This window comes from Phyllostomus discolor, chromosome 5 (genome assembly GCF_004126475.2).
Source record: "Phyllostomus discolor isolate MPI-MPIP mPhyDis1 chromosome 5, mPhyDis1.pri.v3, whole genome shotgun sequence".
In the NCBI taxonomy this organism is placed as follows: Eukaryota; Metazoa; Chordata; class Mammalia; order Chiroptera; family Phyllostomidae; genus Phyllostomus; species Phyllostomus discolor.
Window position 1 is genome coordinate 86,676,899 of NC_040907.2, and position 20,309 is coordinate 86,697,207.

General features: G+C 40.1%; 3 pseudogenes; 1 reads left to right on the plus strand and 2 right to left on the minus strand.

Moving 5' to 3' along the window:
- Positions 1 to 1,968: 1,968 nt before the first annotated feature.
- Positions 1,969 to 2,115, minus strand: LOC114498366 (annotated as a pseudogene).
- A 7,763-nt stretch (positions 2,116 to 9,878) lies between these two features.
- Positions 9,879 to 20,102, minus strand: LOC114496808 (annotated as a pseudogene).
- On the plus strand, positions 18,583 to 18,697 carry LOC114498258 (annotated as a pseudogene).
- Positions 20,103 to 20,309: the final 207 nt, after the last annotated feature.

Sequence of the window (20,309 nt, forward strand, 5' to 3'; positions counted from 1 at the left end):
AGTCTATGCTTTTGGTCATATATGCATAAAAATGAAATTTTGTGATACTATATTGATGGGATGTGGTAAGGAGGCTTTATAGGAGGAGGATTTTGTATACTGTTAGAATTAAGCTGGAACATGTTAAAGTAATGGTGTCCTAACTCTAGGATGCTCAGTTTTGCAGGATGAAGAATATTCTGGAGGTGGATGGTGGTGACGGCTGCACAGCAATGTGAATGTGCTTCCTGCCATGGGACTATACATTTGCATAGTTCAAGTGGTAAATTTTATGTTATATACATTTTACCACAATTTTTAAAAGTAACTGTTTTAAAATGAAAAAGAGAAGTATCTTATGTTTTCCCAGGAGACTCTTTTCACATTTCCTCTCTCTGTCCTCACTCTTATCTACTTCACTTCTAGGGAGGAGAGTATGGAAGCATACACACATGATTCTATATGCTCCCACTAGCTGTTTCCTCGTAGTAAAAAGCAATGCTTTTTTATTCCTTTCTCTCTTGTGGTCATTTCTTTTTGTTTGTTTTAAAAGATTTTATTTATTCTTAGAGAGAAGGGGGAGGGAGGGTGAGCCTCCTTCCTTCTCTTCTGAGATGAGACTTAGAAGTAATTTACCTGATTTTCATAATTCTACTTCTTTTTTTAAAGATTTTATTTATTTAATTTAGAGAGAGGAGAAAGGAGGGAGAAAGAGAGGAGGAAACATCAGTGTGCAAGAGATATATGATCAGTTGCCTCTCGTGAGCCCCCATCTGCAGACCTGGCCTGCAACCCAGGCATGAGTCCTGATGGGGAATCTAATTGGTGACCTTTCACTTTGTGGGATGTCGCCCAGCCCACTGAGCCAGTCAGGGCTCACTCTCAGTCACTCTGAAGAGACCATACTGCCAGCTGCTGCCTCTTAATCTTAAGGAGCTATGCAAACTGAAATTCATTTTATGATTATATATAGTATAAAGACAGGCAAGATATTTCTATATACTTTGGTGCTTACATATAGTCATGGAGGATGAGAGTGAGGGAGTTTTTAAGTAGTATTAAACAGGAAATGTCATGATGACCCTGTTTCTGATAGAATGAGTGTCCATTTTTAGCTCCTTCCCCAAAGCAGGAAGTTCTTTTTCCTACCCAAGAGTGAGCTAGATAAATTCTTTCCTCTACCCCAGTTCACTAATAGTTCCAGAGGGCACAGAACTATGGGAATAAGAGTGGCTGACTATAGGGTCAAGGCTCTGACTTCAGCCCCAGGGCCACTAATACAAAGGAGAGGGAAGAGGAGAGAGAGCTAGAGGAACAGAAGGTGTGGAGGTGGGGGTGGGGGAGAGAGAGATAGCAAGGGAGGGAGGGAGGGAAGGAGTGAGAAGACAGGAAGGAGAGGACACTGGCCAGGGAATAAGTAGCAACAGACCTTTGGTAGGAATAGAAGCAGTAGGTTTCTGGAATACTATGGGGGTGAGGATTCTGTTCTTAAATTTGGAGCAGTCATCTACACAGAGAAGAGAGCTTACTACAAATAGTATTAAATGCTCTGACATAATAAAGCAGCATCCATTAAGAAATTTGACATTGAAACCAGAATCCCTGGGAAATTATTTATAATATTTTAGTATTGTTTCCAGGTTAACTGTACAGATATTTACTGCATGTAGCTAATGTTCTATCTGAAAGAATTTCAGCAATTCTCAGTGAATCCCTTTGTTGTTTTCATGAAGTCCCAAGGGTAGGACCCTGTATTCAGTGGGTGCCTTCTGCCTAACTATTATGATAAAAAAATCCGGAACCATTGCGGGCAAAACAGATGAATGGCCCTGCTCTGCTCTCAGCGTGTGCCTTAGCCAGGGCCTGTATGTGCTGGTTATCCTGCCTCACATTCTAGTAGCAACACCTGTGCAATCCCTGATTTGCCACTAACAGAAAATCACTGAAATGGTACTTTACATACAGCACACATTCTGGTCCCCCATCACCACTGCCTGCACACTACCACAAATCATTCAGTCAAGCTTCCCACATTTGGGGGAGTGGAAGGGTCAACACATCCAGAGTGTGGTGGATAAGCCTCGCCCTGGGAAAACCACCTCTGTGATCATGGTATCTCCCCTGCCAGGTAAGCATGATATGGCACACATGGTGTTGTCAAGTCTAGTGGACTTGCTGCCATCACCCAGGAACTAAAGCCATGATGGCTCTGTCCTCTCAAAAGGCACATTTCCTGACTGGAAGCCTAGTCCGAGTGTCTCTGCAGGGCTGGAGGGAGGAAGTGGGAAAGCAAGGACAGAAATTGGTACTCGTTGCATGAATGACTGGTCCTGGGCACTATGCTTCCACATGTTTATAATAGTTGTCTAAACAGTTCTGAGGCATTGGTGGTACTGTGTCCACTTTCCAGATGGGGAAACGGAGGCTTAAAGTGTTTCAGTAATTTGCTCAAGATCCCAGAATAAAGAAAAGGTAAAGCCAAAATTCCAACTGAGTTCTGTCCTATGATGTTTTCACAGGAGGTTGTGCTAACATCAAACTGTAAGCCTTTACTCTCAGCCTCAAATCATGCAGGGTATTTCTAATAACATTTCTGATAATAGTTTTATTCTGAGGCATGCCAAGGAGTTGTAGGAATAATACCTGGTAATGGGAAGAGAGAGAGAGATGGAAAGAAGAGCAGAAAAGAAGACAAGAACTGACATGCTTTCACCAGGATGAAGTCGGTGTGCCTAGGATTGTTTCAGATCTGTATGTGTTGTATTGCCAGGCCAAATACAACATGGCTCTCAAGATTTGGATCAAATGCTACCTGACCTCTGTGCTGTCTCCAGTTCTTAACTCCCTCCCAAATCTCCTTGGCAGAATTAAAAGGGTTTCATGTGCCTAACTGCCATCTCAGGACTGAATGTATTTCACCTTGCCTCCCTCCACCCTACCTTACTCAGGCAGAAATCTTTTAAGTGGGTAGAAAGGATCCTGAGCTAAGTAGGTCTCTGGCCACCATGCCAGAATCTACTCAGCGTTTCAGATTGTGGCTTCAGTTAAGGGGGCTGGAAGAGCAGAGCTAAAGGAGACCTACTAAAGGAAAACCTAGAACAGCAGAAACTTATGTGCATCCTGACAGGCAGACCCACTGGTATTAACTCCCAGACCAGTGGTTCTTAAAGTTTTTGGTCCAAGGACCTTATTGTTATCACAACTACTATTGTTGAAGACCGCCCCCGCCCCCGCCCAAGAAGCTTTTGTTCACATGGGCTATATCTATTGATATTTACCATAATAGAAATTAAACAAAAAAATCTAAAATATTTATTTATTTATTCAGTTATTAGTTGATTTAAAACATTAGAAGTTAAATTTTTAAAAACTCTTCTTTTTATGGAAAAACCCAATATTTTCCAAATCAAAAGAAAATTGGTCAGAAAGGTAGTGATGATTTACATAACTTTCACATCTTCTTAATGGCTAGTTTAATGGAAGGCAATTGATTCCCATATCTACTTCTACATGCCATCAGCTGTGATACGTGCTGAAGATTATGAAGAGAATCCAACGTCACATCAAAATACATTTGAGAAAGGAAGGAGTCATTTTTTTTCAAGGTTTTACTTATTTTTAGAGAGAGGGGAAGGGAGGAAGAAAGAGAAGGAGAGAAACACTGATCAGCATATGCACCCCAACAAGAGACTGAAGCCACTCCCCAGGCATGTACCCCAACTGGGAATTGAACCAGCAATCGTTTGCTTTGCAGGACAGTGCTCCAACTAACTGAGCCACAGCAGTCAGGGGAGGAAGGAATGTTTTTAGCAGGCTGATGACTGTAGACATTCTTCTTTGATAGCACACTCAACTAGATATAGTTTCTTTCAGGTAGTTACAGTGTGGAATCTGACAGCTTGTCAACCAACTTCTCAGACTCTGTCACATTACAGCGGGTTTATCTTGCACTTTGCATGGGTCTTTTACCCACCATGACTCTGTGGCATCATGCATTGGTTGTTTAGAAAATGAGTTCACTGATATATGCAGATCTTTCAAATGTTCCTACCTTTTGTTATCTATTATCAAAAATTACATTTGTTTCACTACTGATCTCATGAGAAAAGTCTTCACATATTTTTAAATTACAATTTTTTCTTCAAAGCTCAGATTTAAAAATTAACAACACATTCTTCTCATTGTTTTCTTTGAAGTCAGAGACTCACTTCAATGATTTGCAGGAAAACACCTGCTAAGTGCCCAAGTGTGAATGTTCATCCATCATGTGAATGTCTATCAGTCATTCTTTTAAAAATGATGTTTCATGGAAAAAGCAGCGAGTTTAACTCACAATTCAACGACAACCCAAGTGGTTTTCCTCAAGGCAGCAGCACACCTTGGCAGTACACGTGCTTTAGGCACACCTCCCGTTGGTAACACAGAATGTTAAAAGCCATGCACTCAAGGGCTGTGCAAATGTCCACAACATGGAAGGTCAAATAATGTCTTAATATTGTTATGAAAATAGTTTCAACGTCATGGAATCCAAGCCCTTCCCTAGACTCAGAACATTGAGTACTGCTGCTGTATCCTTTAACAAAAGTGTGGTGCGTGCTTTAACCTGAAGGGGGAGCTCAAGGCTTTCCGGATCTCTTTCCTTCTGTCCCCTCCCTTCTTCACCCACCATCCCCACCTAGGAACCAAAGAGGCCACTAGAAAAGACCCAAGGGACTCTAACTTTAGAGCTTAAAGTTCACCCATTCTGGATGATACCCTCATTTGTCTTCAGTTATTATATGACTCATGCATCTACATTAGGTTCCAAATACAGTCCATCTCCTTTATTGTTCCAATTACCCAAGATCCAGTGTCCCCTTCTTAGGGGTTCCACCCACATGAGGGGTCCAAATGGGGTCTTCTGTTCCGGAGAGAGGAGAGGCTTGGAGCTCTCCTGAGGCCACTGGGGCCACTGCTCTTTGTCACATGGGATCACTATTAAAAACGGGCCCTGCACAGTGTGACAGAGGCTGTTCCCTGGATGCTGCCAGCCCTCCGTCCAGACCCACACCCTCAACACACTGTCCAAGCCCACTGTCGCCGTTGGAACTGGGTGCTCTGAGGACACAGCCCTTCATTTACACGCCCGTCGATCTCCAAACCACAGGCTGGGTGCCAGAGAGAGTTGGCCTGGAGGAGCTCCCGGAACTGCCACACACAGGTCCTGCGCCTCGCCCAGACCCCTCTGTTCTCATTGCGCTTTTCAGCTTCTGGGCCCCACCTGGGCTGCGTGTCACTCAACTTCAGGCATCCTTGGTGGGGACTCCGTGGGAACACATGTCCAACCCAGAGGCTCCACAGAGGACTTAGCTGTCTGCCTCTACCTGTTACGTTTTCCCTACCCTTTTCTTAGTTCCCTGTTTTATCAATGTCATATTTGGTTTTATAGCTCTGTATCTCCTTTTCTCAAGTTTATCGATTTTTTTAAATGTCTGTTGTTTGTTTTCCGTGTTATCTTTCTACTTTAATTTCCTGTATGTTTCTTTAAGGTAAAAATTTCCTGCTTTGTTTCCTTAATTTTTATTAACTTTTCAATTGGAAAAGTAATAAAAGCATATGATGAAAGTGGAAAATAAATAAAGAGTATACAATGAAAAGCAAGCAAGACCTCTGGTCCCCTAATCCCTGTCTGCCGAGGTAGCCATGTTAGCATCTTACATTCCCTGTAGAAGCAGATGCCTCCACTTTCACTGAACCAACAGGAACTTAGTACACACACAGTTCAGACCTGTTTGTTCTCTTCTGAACCCTACATCTTGGAGAGTATTTCATATCAGCACGCAAAGAGCTACCCTAACGTTTTAAGAGCCACACAAATAACATGAATTATGGATGTACATACTATATTGTATTTTATAGAACACATCAGTTATTTCTGACCTCTTTCTATTACAGACATACCTCAGTGAAACGTGTATCCACACACACCCCCATAAGAGTGGGACCAAGTTCTAGAAGTAGAACTGTAAGGCCAAGCTAGCTGCTCTGAGAATGATGACGGATGCTGTCACATCGCCCTCCAAAGAGGATGCTTTCTGTCATAGGTGCTGGAAATACTGTTCCCCTGTGTTTTCTTTTAGTTTTTTAATCATTTTTGACAGGAAGAAATGTAGGGTTTTTATGCAGGTAAGTTAATTTTTATGCTTTGCAGGTAAATTCAAATAAGACTTTTGATTTTTGTTTCTTGCTTAAGTCAGGTCTTTTCCAGTCTAAGATTATTTATTTTTATCTCTTCTATGCTGTCTTCTAGTCACTTTTGGTTCCAGTTTTTACATTAAAAGTTTGTGATCTATCTGGAGCTTATTTTGAAAATTAGGATTGAGGAACAGTTTTATTTTTTCCCAGATATGCAACTACTAGTTTTGCAAGTAGTATTTAGTAAGCAATTCATCTTTTCTCCACTGACTTTAAATGCCACCTTCATCATGTAGTTCTCATAGCAATTTGCATTTAGTTCTAGGCTCTCTATTCGGTTCTCTTGATCTGTCTGTTTGGTCACATGTAGGACCAATCCATTAAGTAAACATCTGTAAAATACACTTTACTATGTGTTTGGAGCAACCCTTTCCTCATTCTTTTTATTCCTCAAAATTTCTCTGGCTACTTTTATATGAATTTTAGTATATATTATTCTCAAAAATAGTTTTATTTTATAGTGGTCACAACTGTGGATCCACTTAGGAAGAGTTACTATATCTCTACTATCACCTCATCCAACTCAAAGACAAAGTGTTTTTATTTATTTACATCTTCATTTGTGTCTCTCAGTAGAACTGTAGTTTTCTTCAATGTACAGACTTGAGCCTGTATAGTTCTTGCTAAGGTTATTTGCAGGTATTTTACACTTTTTGCAGTTTTTACTAAATGGAATATTTCTTCCACTCAATAGTCCATCTGTCTCCCTTGCCTTGAATTTTGACTTTCATTACTTAAAACAAAATTAAGTCTTTATTTTTTGGTGTTAGTTTGGTGTTATTTTACTTTTAACTCCTTAATGTTTAATTTATTCTTAATCCTTCAATCCACCTATTTTCATGATGTTAACTTATTCCTCAGACTTTAGCTTTTTGTTTCCTTTATCCCAAACATGATTTATAAGCAGTTGTCAATTCTCCTGTACCAAGAAGATACAATGTGTACTTTCTACATTGTTTGCCAACACCCATAAACCACATTTCATGTACAGTAACAAACAAACAGCCCGTCTCTCACGTGAGAACTGACTTTCAGTCAACAACTGAGTTCTGGCTGAACTGCTTCCACTGCCTGGAGAGAACAATTTTGCAATTATTTGAATATTTTATTGCATTTTTGTCTTTTTTCAAGTACAAGAATGAATAACTCTAAAATAAAGAGGGTTTATTCTATTTATAACACAAATGAGACAAAGATAGAAATATTACTTGTATCCCAATCTTGTAACTTGCTAGGCTTATACACATCAAGTGTGTGCTCATTAACAGTAGCTAAAGGAGAAGCATTTGTTTTTGACTTTGAAGTGATGAAAATATTCTAAAACTAACTGTGATGATGGTTGCACAAGTCTGTGAATACACTAGAAAACACTGCATTTTACATTTTAAATGGGTGAAATGTATGGTATGTGACTTACAGTCCCTTCCCTGCTGGATTAATCCTGGATAAAATATATATACATCCCCTGTAAATTATACCTCACAAAGTGGATTATTTTTATTTTTCAATTACAGTTTACATGCAATATTATTATGTATTAGTTTCAGGTGTATAGCATAATGGTTAGACAATTACATACTTTACAAAGTGTATAAAGTTGATTTTTTTAAAGCTGGAGAAAAAACACAATTTCCATTTTTAATAGCAAAAAAGTAAACAATTAAAAAGTGAGCAGAGAAACTAAGTAAGACATTAAGTAATTTTTCCAAAGAAGACATACAGATGGTCAACAGGCATACAAATGGGAGCTTGAATCTCTAATCATGAAAACACAAATCAAAACCACAATAACATATGATCTCATACCTGTTAGAAGAGCGATTTTCAAAAGATAAGACATAAGGGTGGGTGAGGATATAAAGGAAAGAGAACCCTTATGCACTGTTGATGGGAACACATTGGTGCAGCCACTGTGGAAAAAAGCATGAAGCTTCCTCAAAAAATTAAAAATAGAATTACCATATGATCCAGCAATTCCACCCTGGGTACTTATTCAAAGAAAACAAAAACACTACTTCAGAAAAATATATATATATGCCATGTTCACTGCAGCATTATTACAATAACCAAGATCTGAAAATGACCTAAGTGTCACTAGATGAATGGATAAAATGTCATAGATGGATGGATAAAGAAGATACTGTGTGTGTGTGTATTATACGTACAAAGGAATACTATTTAGCCATAAAAGAGAATGAAATATTGCCACATGTGACAACATAGATAGACCTTGAGGACATTATGCTAAGTGAAATAGGTCAGACAGAGATAAACAAATACTATATAATAACACTTACTATGCAGATTCTTAAAAAAACAAAACAAAACAAAACCTAGCAAGCTCATAAATTAAGATCAGATTGGTGGTTTCCAGAGGCATAGGATGGGGTAGGCAAAAGGGGTCAAATGGTACAAACTTCCAGTTATAAAATAAATAAATCATGAGGATTTAGTACACACATGGTGACTATAGTTAATAATATTGTATTGTGTATTTGAAAGTTGCTAAGAGAGCCCTGAGTAGCGTGGCTCTGTTGGTTGGGTGTCTTCCTGCAAAGCAAAGGGACGCCAGTTAGAATTTTGGTCAGGGCACACATCTGGGTTGTAGGCCTGCCTGGTCCTGATTGGGGAGCGAACCAGAGGCAACCAGTTGATGTTTCTCAAACACATCGATGTTTCTCTTTCTCCTTGCCTTCCTCTCTCTCAAAAACAAACATTTAAAATCTCTTATTAAAAAATTGCTAAGAGAGAATTTCTTAAAAGTCCTGATTGCAAGGAAAATAATTTTTTATAACTTAGTATGGGAATGCATGTTTACTGGGCTTGCTGTGGGCATCATTATGCAATAGAGTTGACTTTTGAACAACACGAGGGTTTGGGAGGCCAGTGTCCAGGACCCCCTTCCTGGCAGACACCAAAATCAAGGGACGCCAAAGTCCCTAATATAAAATGACACAGAATAATGCATATAGTAGGCCCTCTGCATCTTAGAATTCCCTACCACAGATGGAAAATGCTGTTTTTGAGCCATGGTTGGTTGAATTCACAGACGCAAACCTGAGATATGTAGGGCCAACTGTATATTTACTGAAAAAAAAATCCATGCATATGTGGACCCATGCAGTTCAAATCAACACTGCTCAAGGGTCAGCTATATATACAAACATCAAATCATTCTGTTGCACACCTGAAATTAGCGTAATGTTGTATTTCAATTACATCTCAGTTAAAAAAAGAATTTGACAAGCAGCTCTGTTACACAGGTCTTTAACTATATCAGTATATTTTCTGAAATTGTTATTTCCTTTTGAATCATGGGTCTTTATTTGGACGTCTGCTAAATTGCTAATGTTACATTATTCCATAATAACTTACCAAACTTCCTAATTAGGACTATCAATATATTAATTCTGTGCCTTATGTATTCTTACTACTTACAGTAGCTTCCTAATTATTAGATTCATTATCATAATATATAACTGTGATTTCTGTACATGGGTATCTGGGGAGTCGAATTAAAGTTATTTTGATCACATCTTCAGTCTTGGAACAAAAGCTTCCTATCATCTAGTTTATCTCTGAAATGCTATTTGTATATATATTTTCTTCTTCATTCTTCCTTTGCACAAGTCATCCTCTGTATAACTTATTATTAGTATCATTATTTATTGTTGAAATGGGATCTTAATATAGTTTGGCATGAATGTAACACAAATTTAGAGCTCTTTTTTATTTTACCAATATAAACAGATGTAGATACAAAATCCAGTTGTAGATCCATCTCATTACTAGGTATAATACAGGAAATGTTTTCCATGACAGGACATCATTCAGATGACACCTGCACTGATTCACACGTACTCATTGGTAGTTCTGACAACGCTGATTCAGTAATATTTTCATTTCTGTTAGTGATGTCATTGTCTTGCTTAGGCTACAATTTAAGAATTTCTGAACTTTTATGTCCAACGGGTCCTTCTTTATCACTGGAAACAATGGGCTCTTTTCACTGTGTTCACTTAAAACAGGCTCTTCTATTGTGTTCAGTTTATTCTCATCCTTCTCAACCAAGGTAGAATTCCCCAAAGTATCCATGGAAACAGAAGTCTCAAAAGTTTCAGTGATTGAACAGTCAGAGGTGATGTGGGAATAGCACTCAAAGCCAACTCCTGACTGTTAAGTGAGCACAGTTTAGTAAAATCACTTTCTACAGGTTCAGGTGTAATTTCTTCATAGAGTTTTGTGTCTTGATAATGGTTTTAAGTTTTCAAACTCAGAGGATACTGTTGATTCATTTTCTTGTTCTTTTGTCTGTTCTGCTGGCATACAAAGAAGTAGGATTGCCCTGGCTGGGTGGTTCAGTGGATTGCACTCTGGCCTGAGAACTGAAAGGTCCCTGACTCCATTCCTGGTCAGGGCTCATGCCTGGGTTGTGGGCCAGGATCCCAGCTGGGAGTAGGTGAGAGGCAACTGATCATGTATCTCTCACACACTGATATTTCTTTCCCTCTCTTACTTCTCTCTCTAAATAAAATCTTATTTTTAAAAAAAGAAATAAAATTATGAGAATCAGGTAAATTACTTACTTCTAAGCCTCTTTTTGCTCTTCTTGGAAATCAGAGTGGGCTCCGTTTTGAATTAGAATATGTACCATCCTTGTTTCTGCTCCCCTCAACATGATCGCCACCCCTTCTTCCACTCTTAACGGTCTTTAGACTGAGTATCAGACACTGCAACAGAAGGGCCTTCATCACCTCTTCTCTTTCCTTTGGTTTGTGCAGCCAGCTTTGACTAATTCTTATCTACTGTCTTGCTTAGTTGAGAACCCTTTTCAGATAAAAAGAAGCTCTTGTGAAGATTTAGGTTCTGACAAGATTCTAGGCTGTCATCAGATGTTGAAGAAAGGTGCTCTGATTGATTGCAAATTGTCTATTGCCCACACTGGCCTCAGTTACAGGAGAGGTCTATATGTATTTTTTTCCCAGCTCTGTTCCCAGGACATATGTCAACATGTCTCTGGGTATCCTTTCAGATAAATGAAGGGCTTTGGTGAAGAGGTTCTGATTTTTGACGTGCCTCTAGGCTGTCAACAGATGTTGAAGGTAATGAGTCTGGTTACACCTTGTTGGCATCACATGAATTAGCATTGTTTCTGGGTAGGGTTTTTCTAAGTTTTTGTCCTTAATCTGTGCAAAGGATATTCATCAACACAGCTTTGAGTTGCCTTTCTGATGATGTCTTAGAAGTGACAGGATGCCCACGGACACCTTTTCTACTTTTATAATCCAGGAGAAGGACCTTGTTCCTTAGGGTTCCTTCCCACCCCCTGCCAAGGGGCATCTCACCATGCTGAGCTCCTGAGTTTGGACAGCGGTGACTTAACACAAACATCCTCTGGTTTAGCATTTAATGCCTTTGTTATCTTATGTAACTCAGAAAGTGAAAACTTTTTCTTTTTTCCTTCTGTGACAGTTTCAGATGAAGATGGACGTCACTCGGCTTTCCCCTTGTCCGTCTTCTCCTGCAGCTGTAGCTGCAGTTGCTATTGCTGCCCTCCCTTTTTTAAGTCACATAACAAAGTTTCAGTGAATGAAACATAAACCTTTTGTGTCAGAAATAGAGTTTGGGCTGCATGCCAGCTCCAGGATTTATTTTATTTTTTAAAATATTTTATTTATTTATTTTTACACAGAGGGAAAGGGAAGGACAGAGAAACATTGAGGACCAGGCATGTGCCCTGACCAAGAATTGAACTGGCAGACTTTAAGCTCCCAGGCCAGCACTCAATCCACTGAGTCACGCCAGTCAGGGCAAGCCTTGGAATGTAAAAGTTGTGGTCCATGGCCCACCAGCTAAAAGTGCTGAGGAGGCATGTCCCCTGTCTTGAGCTTTGCTGGATGGGGAAGGTGAGAGATATGGGCCATATATGATGGTGAGGTAAATGGGATTTGGATCTACCTATCCGCATGGCCCAGAAACAGAAACCTGAGAAATTAACACAAAAACAGGTCCATGACCACTGAAGCCCACAGAGACATGGGCAGAAGGAAATCTTACATTTTTCTGTACTATAGTAACATTTTTCCTACCCAGGGCTTACAGAACTCCCACAAAAATGAGTTTACAGCCTTGCCTGGTATGCTCAGTGGATTGAGCATGGGCTGTGAACCAAAGGGTCGCTGGTTCGATTCCCAGTCAGGGCACAGGCCTGGGTTGCAGCCTAGGTCCCCAGTAGGGGGCATGTGAGAGGCAGCCACACATTGATGTTTCTCTCCCTCTCTTTCTCTCTCCCTTCTGCTCTCTAAAAATAAAATAAATAAAACTTTTAAAAGATGAGTTTACACACAAAATTACAAACCTCTTGGAGAAATGAATACTATGAGAGAGTCAACACTCAGATACTAAATATTTACACCATAATTACAGATGTTCTAATATTTGAAATTCTCTGGAAATGGAAGTTTCTCATACGTGTGTATTGCTCAACTTTTGTAAAATTAACTCTAGTACTTTTGTATAAAACTAAGATGTTTAATACTGATAATTTGCTTCTTTATTCTCCTGGTTTAAAATACTATTATTTTAATTTCCTAGTAATTATTATTTCTCTTTAATCTCATGATCTCTCTGCATTTTTCTTCCCCATCACTGTTTTATTCAGTATGCCATTTCTTCTTAAGAAATGCCTGATGTAAGTGTGGCCAGAGGTATTGATGAGGAACCACAACAGGAAGGAGGGAAGCCTTGTGCTGGGCTGCCTATCTGCACTTCATCTTTCCTTGTACTGAAAGCTCACCCTGTGTAAGGATGATTCTAAAAACACACAAATAGGAAAAAATAACCCCACCCTCACCTGCCGCCTCCCTAGTCCCAGGGGAGTCTCTGTGCACGTGGTATGCGAGTTCCTGGCTCCATCTGTTGATTCCTATAACTGCAACACAGCAGAAGCATCATGTCTTAGAATCTATGATCTCCAGTGGGCATAACTACTGAATCTGGGGCAAAACAAAGCCTGGCCCAACCAGCAGGAGAAGGGAAGGAGGAAGTCTCACAGAACCAAGCCTTGGGAGGACCCGTATGGGGCGGATGTCCCATGGTCATGGTCACAGGAGAGGGAGGCGTGGCCAGTCTACCGCCGGGACTCTGGAACTGCTCGCCCATACACCGGCCTCCCATGAGTTCACTTCTGCCCCTTGTCTTTGTTCTCAACAGTCACAGAAGGAAATGCTGCAGGCATTTCCCCTTCAGTACACAGTCATCCTGAGTAGGATTTTTGAGTGGGGCAAGCTGGGCAGCAAGTGATATTTTTTTCTGGAGGGCACTTAGAATGACATCCAGATGGGGTGGCCCATGAGGCCCGTGAGCCTTGGCACCATGAAGCTTCTCAGTGCAGTGGGAGGTGGCTGAGGCTGGCTTTACGGAGCCACTGTATCCCCGAGGGAGAGCAAGGTGTCTGAACATTTTAGAACAATTAGACCTTCTGATGCTAATTCCCGTGTGGGTGTGCTTGTGCACATTCTAGGAACCCGTAGGTCTCTCCAGTGAGCTCTCCTGTGAGGCTGGGAGTCTCTCCCTTTGCATCTACCCCCACAGGTGTTTCAAATCAGTGTGCTGAGGCTCTATTTCCTGGGACTGGGACCCTGGGACTGCCAGGTCAGCCAGCCGCCCTGCAGGCAGTGCCTTGCTTCACAATTGCTGCCTCACTGGGCCTGCCCATTGCCACCCTGAGCCTGGGGTATGCCAGCTGCTGCCTATGTGCCCAGGGTCTGCCCACTGAGGTCTTGCGTGCCTGGGGTGCCTTGAGTGCCCGGTGCCACCGCTTTTTGTGCCTCGACCCCTCTCCATCAGCTGCCTGACTCCGCCTTTCCTACGGGTCTGGATGAATGTGTCTATTTTAACTCCTCGGTTGTCGGACTTCCATACAGTTCAACTTTCTGTCAGTTCTGGTTATTATTTTGTTTCTAAATTGTTGCTGTCTTAATTTTGGTTGTGCGAGGAGGCACAGTGTGTGTACCTACATCTCCATCTTGGCTGGAGGTCTGTTTGTGATGTTTTAAAGATGCAATAAAAGCTATGTATTGATTTAGAAAAAATTCTTTTTAATTACATAATTGAAACATACAGTATTCATTTCCTTGTTATCACTCCTCTTCCTCTGAGTTTACAACATTCCTCATGTGCATCTCTCTAGACACTTCTTACGCATTTACAGACATTTTTGCACATAGAACACATTAACGATCTATTGCTGTGTAACAAAATTACTTCAAATCTAGTAGCATAAAATAATAACAAACATTTAATATTTTACTGTTTCCGAGTGCTAGGAACTCGGGAGTGCCTTAGTTGCATAGTCCTGAATCTGTTCCTCATGTGGTCAGAGAAAAGAAGCCTACAATCATCTGAAGACTTAGACCCACTTCTGTGCCAGCGCACATGAGTGGCCACCTGACACTGGGTGCACCCCAGGGCTGCCTGAGTGCTCTCGCATGGGACTGCTTCCCCAGCGCAAGTGGGTGGGAGAGAGAAAGGGGCCTGTAGTGTCTTCCACCACCTGGCCTCAGGTCCCACACAGTCACTTGCATGCCTCCTGCTAGGTGCACAGGTTATAGGAAACACACGAAGAGCAGGAGACCAATCACTGGGAACTACTTGGGAAGCTGACCTCCCTACACAGCAGTTCATGGACTTGTTTTATGCTTCTTGTGGAAAATTTGTATTTGGAAAAAAAGGAAAATTTTAAAATTTTAATTAACTTAAAGTTAATTGATACACACAAAGTAAGCAACATTAAAACAAATCCAATGCCAGTTTGTAGCAAACAATCTGTGTTGAGAAGTTTTAACCCTCATAATAATAAAATAATAAAATTATTAAATATGAATATATAGTATGAGGGTTTAAAATTTGTGTAAACTAAAAATATGTTATGCTTGGATGTGAGAATATTGCAGTAATAAGTTAACTTCCACATATTTAACATCTTCTCACAAAAACACCCTACATTTTTACAATGCTAGATATGGTCTACATTTTATTATTTTCTTTTTTATAAACATCTCAGTTCTTCACACTCTGATTTATGCAAGGCTTGGGCTCATACACTCTACCTGGGGCACTGGTCTTTGGATTATTTACAAATACGTTTGCCTTACATTAGTGCCTGATGGCCCACACACTGCCTGAGGTCCAAGTTGCAGCTCTAATGGGTTTTGAGATGCCCAGTCAAAGTGCCCAGGGAGGAGCAGAGAAAAGACAAACCCAGTGCAAGGTTCCTGCAGAAGCGGCCAGAAAAGTCTCGGCCAGGAGACACTGCAGGCGCACACACAGGGGTCACGAGGGCTGTCAGGTCAGCGTCTCCCAAACCCTCCCCCACGGAGCACCTCAGAGCCTGTTTACTGTCCTGACTTCACAGAGCAGAGATATTGATCACGAAAGAGAACAAACTTTAGAGTACAACAGTGTGATCATCCGGAAGAAAACTCACGTCAAAACACCTGTGGTGTTTCCCCTGTCATAGGTACAAATGCCACATGACCTCTGGTCTTGGTTCTTCCCCGCTGCTACCCTTGGCAGTCATAACTCCCGGATCCACAGCCCATCTTGAGAGTTCAGGCGATGCAAACATTATTTAATCACATTGGAAAGGGGATCTTGGGACAGAGAAAGTGGGGACAAAGGGAGAAAGAAAATGACTCAATCAACACATCTGAGTACCTACTATGTGCAAGGCTTTGTATTTCCCATAGCATGCATCATTATTAAGTGTGCTTACATTTTATGTTTTTATTTGCTTGTTTTTGTATAGTGTTTGTTTCCCACTCCCAGACACTAAAATATAAGCTCCCTGAGGCAGGAATTTGTGTCTGTTTTGTTGACTGCTGTGTCTCCAGCATCAGGAAGACTGTCTAGCAGGCAGTACTCAAGCAATAACTATGTGTTGGATTAATGCATGAAAGCACGGTGCTAATGGGTAATAATAGAAAACAATCACTGTGCATGCACGTGTGCTGGGCTCGGCGGAACGGCTTCGCTCCTTAGGTAGGCACTAACCGGACCCGGTTTAACGGATGAGGAGACTGCAGCTCAGAGAGGTCATGCAGCCTGCCGAAACGGTGGCGCTGGGGTTTAAACTCAGGGGTTCTCTACACTGGGTCTTTGGTTGAGGCTAAGCCTCCTATCTCATACTCCAGGGAAGTTACAAAGACCAGTTAGACCTAGTCTCTGTTCTCTAAGCACAGATACACTAATTGAGATGAGATTGGAAATAAGTCAGAACCACCAAGTCAGAACCAATGGTAAGAAGCGTGGCAGAGAAGCAGCCAATAAATGTTATGAGTTTGCAGGAATGAAAATGAGGCAGACAGAAAAAGATAAACACTGATATATAAACTAACAGAATTATTGCTGAATGATGAGAATGTTTATACTTTCTGTTTCCTACTTTATCTGTATTTTCTAATTTTTCTCTATGAACAAATATTGCTTTTTGTAATAAGGAAAAATATATATTTACCTTAGAAAGTTTTCCCAAGGGAAACATTTAAAAATACATTTTCTAAGGCAAATCTCTGAGGCAAGTCTTTGCCCTGTCATTCCTATTTACCTCCCACAAAGTATTTTTGGATAACTTTTCAGTGATGTTTTATGCATACAGGCAAATTGTATATATATATAATTTATATGCATATATATGTATATCTTAAAGTTTACAAAATCGCATTAAACTGAACCCTAACCTAAGGAGTCAGGAAAGGCTGCTGAGGAAGGACATGCGCCTTGGGCTGCTGTGCACTGACTCCAGTGAGCAGGTCAGGACTCGGGCAGGGTGAGTACACAGTCACTTCAGGCACAAAAACATGGGGGCACCAAAGACCTCAACAATCAGAATAAAATGTATATTAAAAATCAAATTAATGTCAGGAATCCATGAGAAACAAAAGGATGACATTTTACATAAAAACAGAACCAATAAAAAAAAAAGGTAGATCCAGTTATTTGGGGCTGAAATTTATATAATTGTGTAGGGTACGAGTCTGATTTAAGGAAAAGGATTATAAAATTTCAAGTCAAAAATAAGTAAGGAAACAAATATTTATTTAGAATGAGAAAATAAATAGCAACAAAATATAAATTTTTAAAACCTAACCTACACCAACTATCACAAAATATAGAAAATACAATTTTTGAATAACTATATGAAATGCTTCTATAATACATTTTCCCTACATTTTTGAACAAAACTTTCGGAAATCCTGGATCAAGTGTCTTTCATATATCATCTGTAAAAGATGTATTATAGTTTGTGCCTACAAACACAAGAATCTGATAAAAATTCTATTTCACACGATTACCATTTTAAAAAATGCTCCATTCCACATAAGCCTCCCCAGAGTGTCTCACAACATAGCAGTTGACTTCTTTAGAGTTCAACAGGAGACCCAATCACAGAAGTAACAGCTACCATTACCCAGCAGAAGGGCCCAGCCCACAGAGGGGATCCCACAGAACACTGGTGGGGATCAGACATGCCACCTTAGAAATATGCCTCTTTGGCATGAGGATTATTTGGAGCTGAAGAAAATTAAGAAACTGTAGACAGAGAAAAAAGCTCTTTGTCTTCCTCCTACCTGGCTGAACACACAACATGAAACTTCATTGGTAAAGGCTTCTGTCCTCCCTGCCAGGAAGAGGACAACTGCTACATTCTTAGTCACTAGAGAGACCTCTAGGCTCTTCCCGGCTCAGAGACGGCGCTGAAGGAATCTACATAACAAAACTTACCAAACAACTCTTGTCTCCCATTAGTTTACCCAATATGTTAACCTCCCCAGAGTATAACCCCCTTTTCTTTTGTGTTGTTACCTCTTCAAAGGTGTAATCTTCCTTGTAAAAATGATATAAAAACCCAAAGTTCAATTATCCCTTTGAGCTACTCATCACTGAGTTTCTCCTGTGTGAATGTTGTGGTGCATGTATAAATAAACTCTTTTCTTTTCTCCAGTTTTCTGTCTTTTGACAGCTTAAGTTCTAGGGCCCCAGCTGCAGAAACTAGGAGAGTAGAAGAAAAGGTTTTCTCTTTTTCTGCTGAGTGACTACCAGGAGTGGAGATCCCTGGGATGCCCCCTGGGAGCTGCCTGGCACAGTGCCATAGGACACTGTCTGTACTGCTGTGGACTGTGGCCCTGGACCTTTCTGGCATGCCTCTGGCTAAGTGAGTAGAATGGGTCACAGGAACATTCTGGAAGCCATGCAAAGCATATTTAATTATTCTCTAGAGGCTTCAAAAATTTTAGGTAAGTGGATCACCTATGATGTTGTATAGGTGGCAACTTAAGTCTTTTGAGGTATATTAAAAACAGCTGACCTTTGCTCACTTCAGCAGCACATATACTAAAATTGGAACATATACTAAACCACGGAGAGGATTAGTATGGACCTGCGCAAGGATGACACATAACTTCATGAAGCATTCCATGTTTAAAAGCAAGCACACGGACGAACAAACAGAAAACCCAGGTGACCTTATTTTAAAAGGAGGAGGTCATTTGGAAGTTGGCTCGTCAGGGACAGATACAAATTCTATCTCCCAACTGCCAAAATGAAATTTGAATCCAACTGTTGTTTAATAAACTAGTGAATTTTTCTCATAGCTAAAAAATCTGTGTGTGTGTGTATATGTATATTGTAAATGTGATATTTTTTATCTCTACACGGTATTGTTAAAATTAATTTAATAAATTAAAATTAATTTATTTAAAGGCAAGCCCTTATAGAGATTGAGTATTCTAAAAATTCTCAGATATTAGAAACTAACTCAAAACCTTTTCATGATTACATGATCTAAAAATAATCCTTAGTAAATAAAAACTAGTTTAAATTCATTGGTTTAAGTAAAACAAACATGTCTTTAATTTAACTGGGTTTACAAAAAATAATAATAATTAATTGCTCGACCCAAGTTTACCTACTTTTGGATTATTATTACAAAGAAATGAAAGGATCAATTTGGATCTGTTCATGAAATGTTCTGTTTTTTTGTTGAGAATGCATGTGTTTTTAAAATTATGAAATGCATTTGATAATAAAAGCACCTATGTTTCTAGAGGTTATAAAGTGTCTTTATAAATCTGCCATGCTAAAGAATTTTAGCAGTTTACTTCTTAATCTTCAATAGAAATTGAGGTTTTAAGGGTTAAAAATCTCAATATATGTGGGAATAACTTTTCAGTGTTCCAGGAGAGCTTCTGGAACACCTCAGAAGATTTGTTTTCATGTTAAATTGCATGGGAAGCATTATAAAATAAGTGATTAAAAAAACTCCTAATGCACACTGCTGGAGTAAAACAGTGGTTGTAAATGGCTATTAAATGAATAGCCAGGACTACGGGAAACTCAGGACAGCCACCTGGTTCCTCGGGGCTCCCTGGCAAACCCCATTTTTCAGTTTTTTGCATTCCTTCATGCATCATAGTGCTTTTAAGCTGGACTTAAAACAGATGAAGGAATTTAGGAACTGGTATTACTGAAAGGAGTCATCTTACACTCTTGTCAAGGTTTGATAAAGTCACTTCAAGAAAATGCCAAATTGGTAACTGCTTCCTTTCACAGTAAACTCCCAGTAGACAAAGACTTAGAGGCCACTGACTACCACCAAGATATTTTGTTTATTGGAAAGGACAAAATAAAAGACACTCTCCAACCTCACTGAAAGGGACCTTATCAGGTGCCTAAACATGAATGGACATCTACTTCAGTCTCTGAGACTCACCTCCATCGACAGTGGGCACTGAAGACTCCTCGAGGGTGAGAAGCCACTGACACCAGAGGTAGACAGCTACGTCAAGACATCTGTGGACCCCCGGATTGGTACTGAACTCGGAGACCATTTGTTTGATTTTCTTTACCTATCAGCTATTGCTATTAATCATAAGTTATTCTTGTTCTTTGGGTTTTTCTTTATAGTCCAGCTGCTTATGATTACTGAACATGTATAAGATACCTTTAATACTCTTTTTATGGCTTACCTAACTGTTAAACCAGGTACAAAACGCAGAAAAACAAGACCGGTGGCAAAGCGCAGTAGTTCAGAGGAT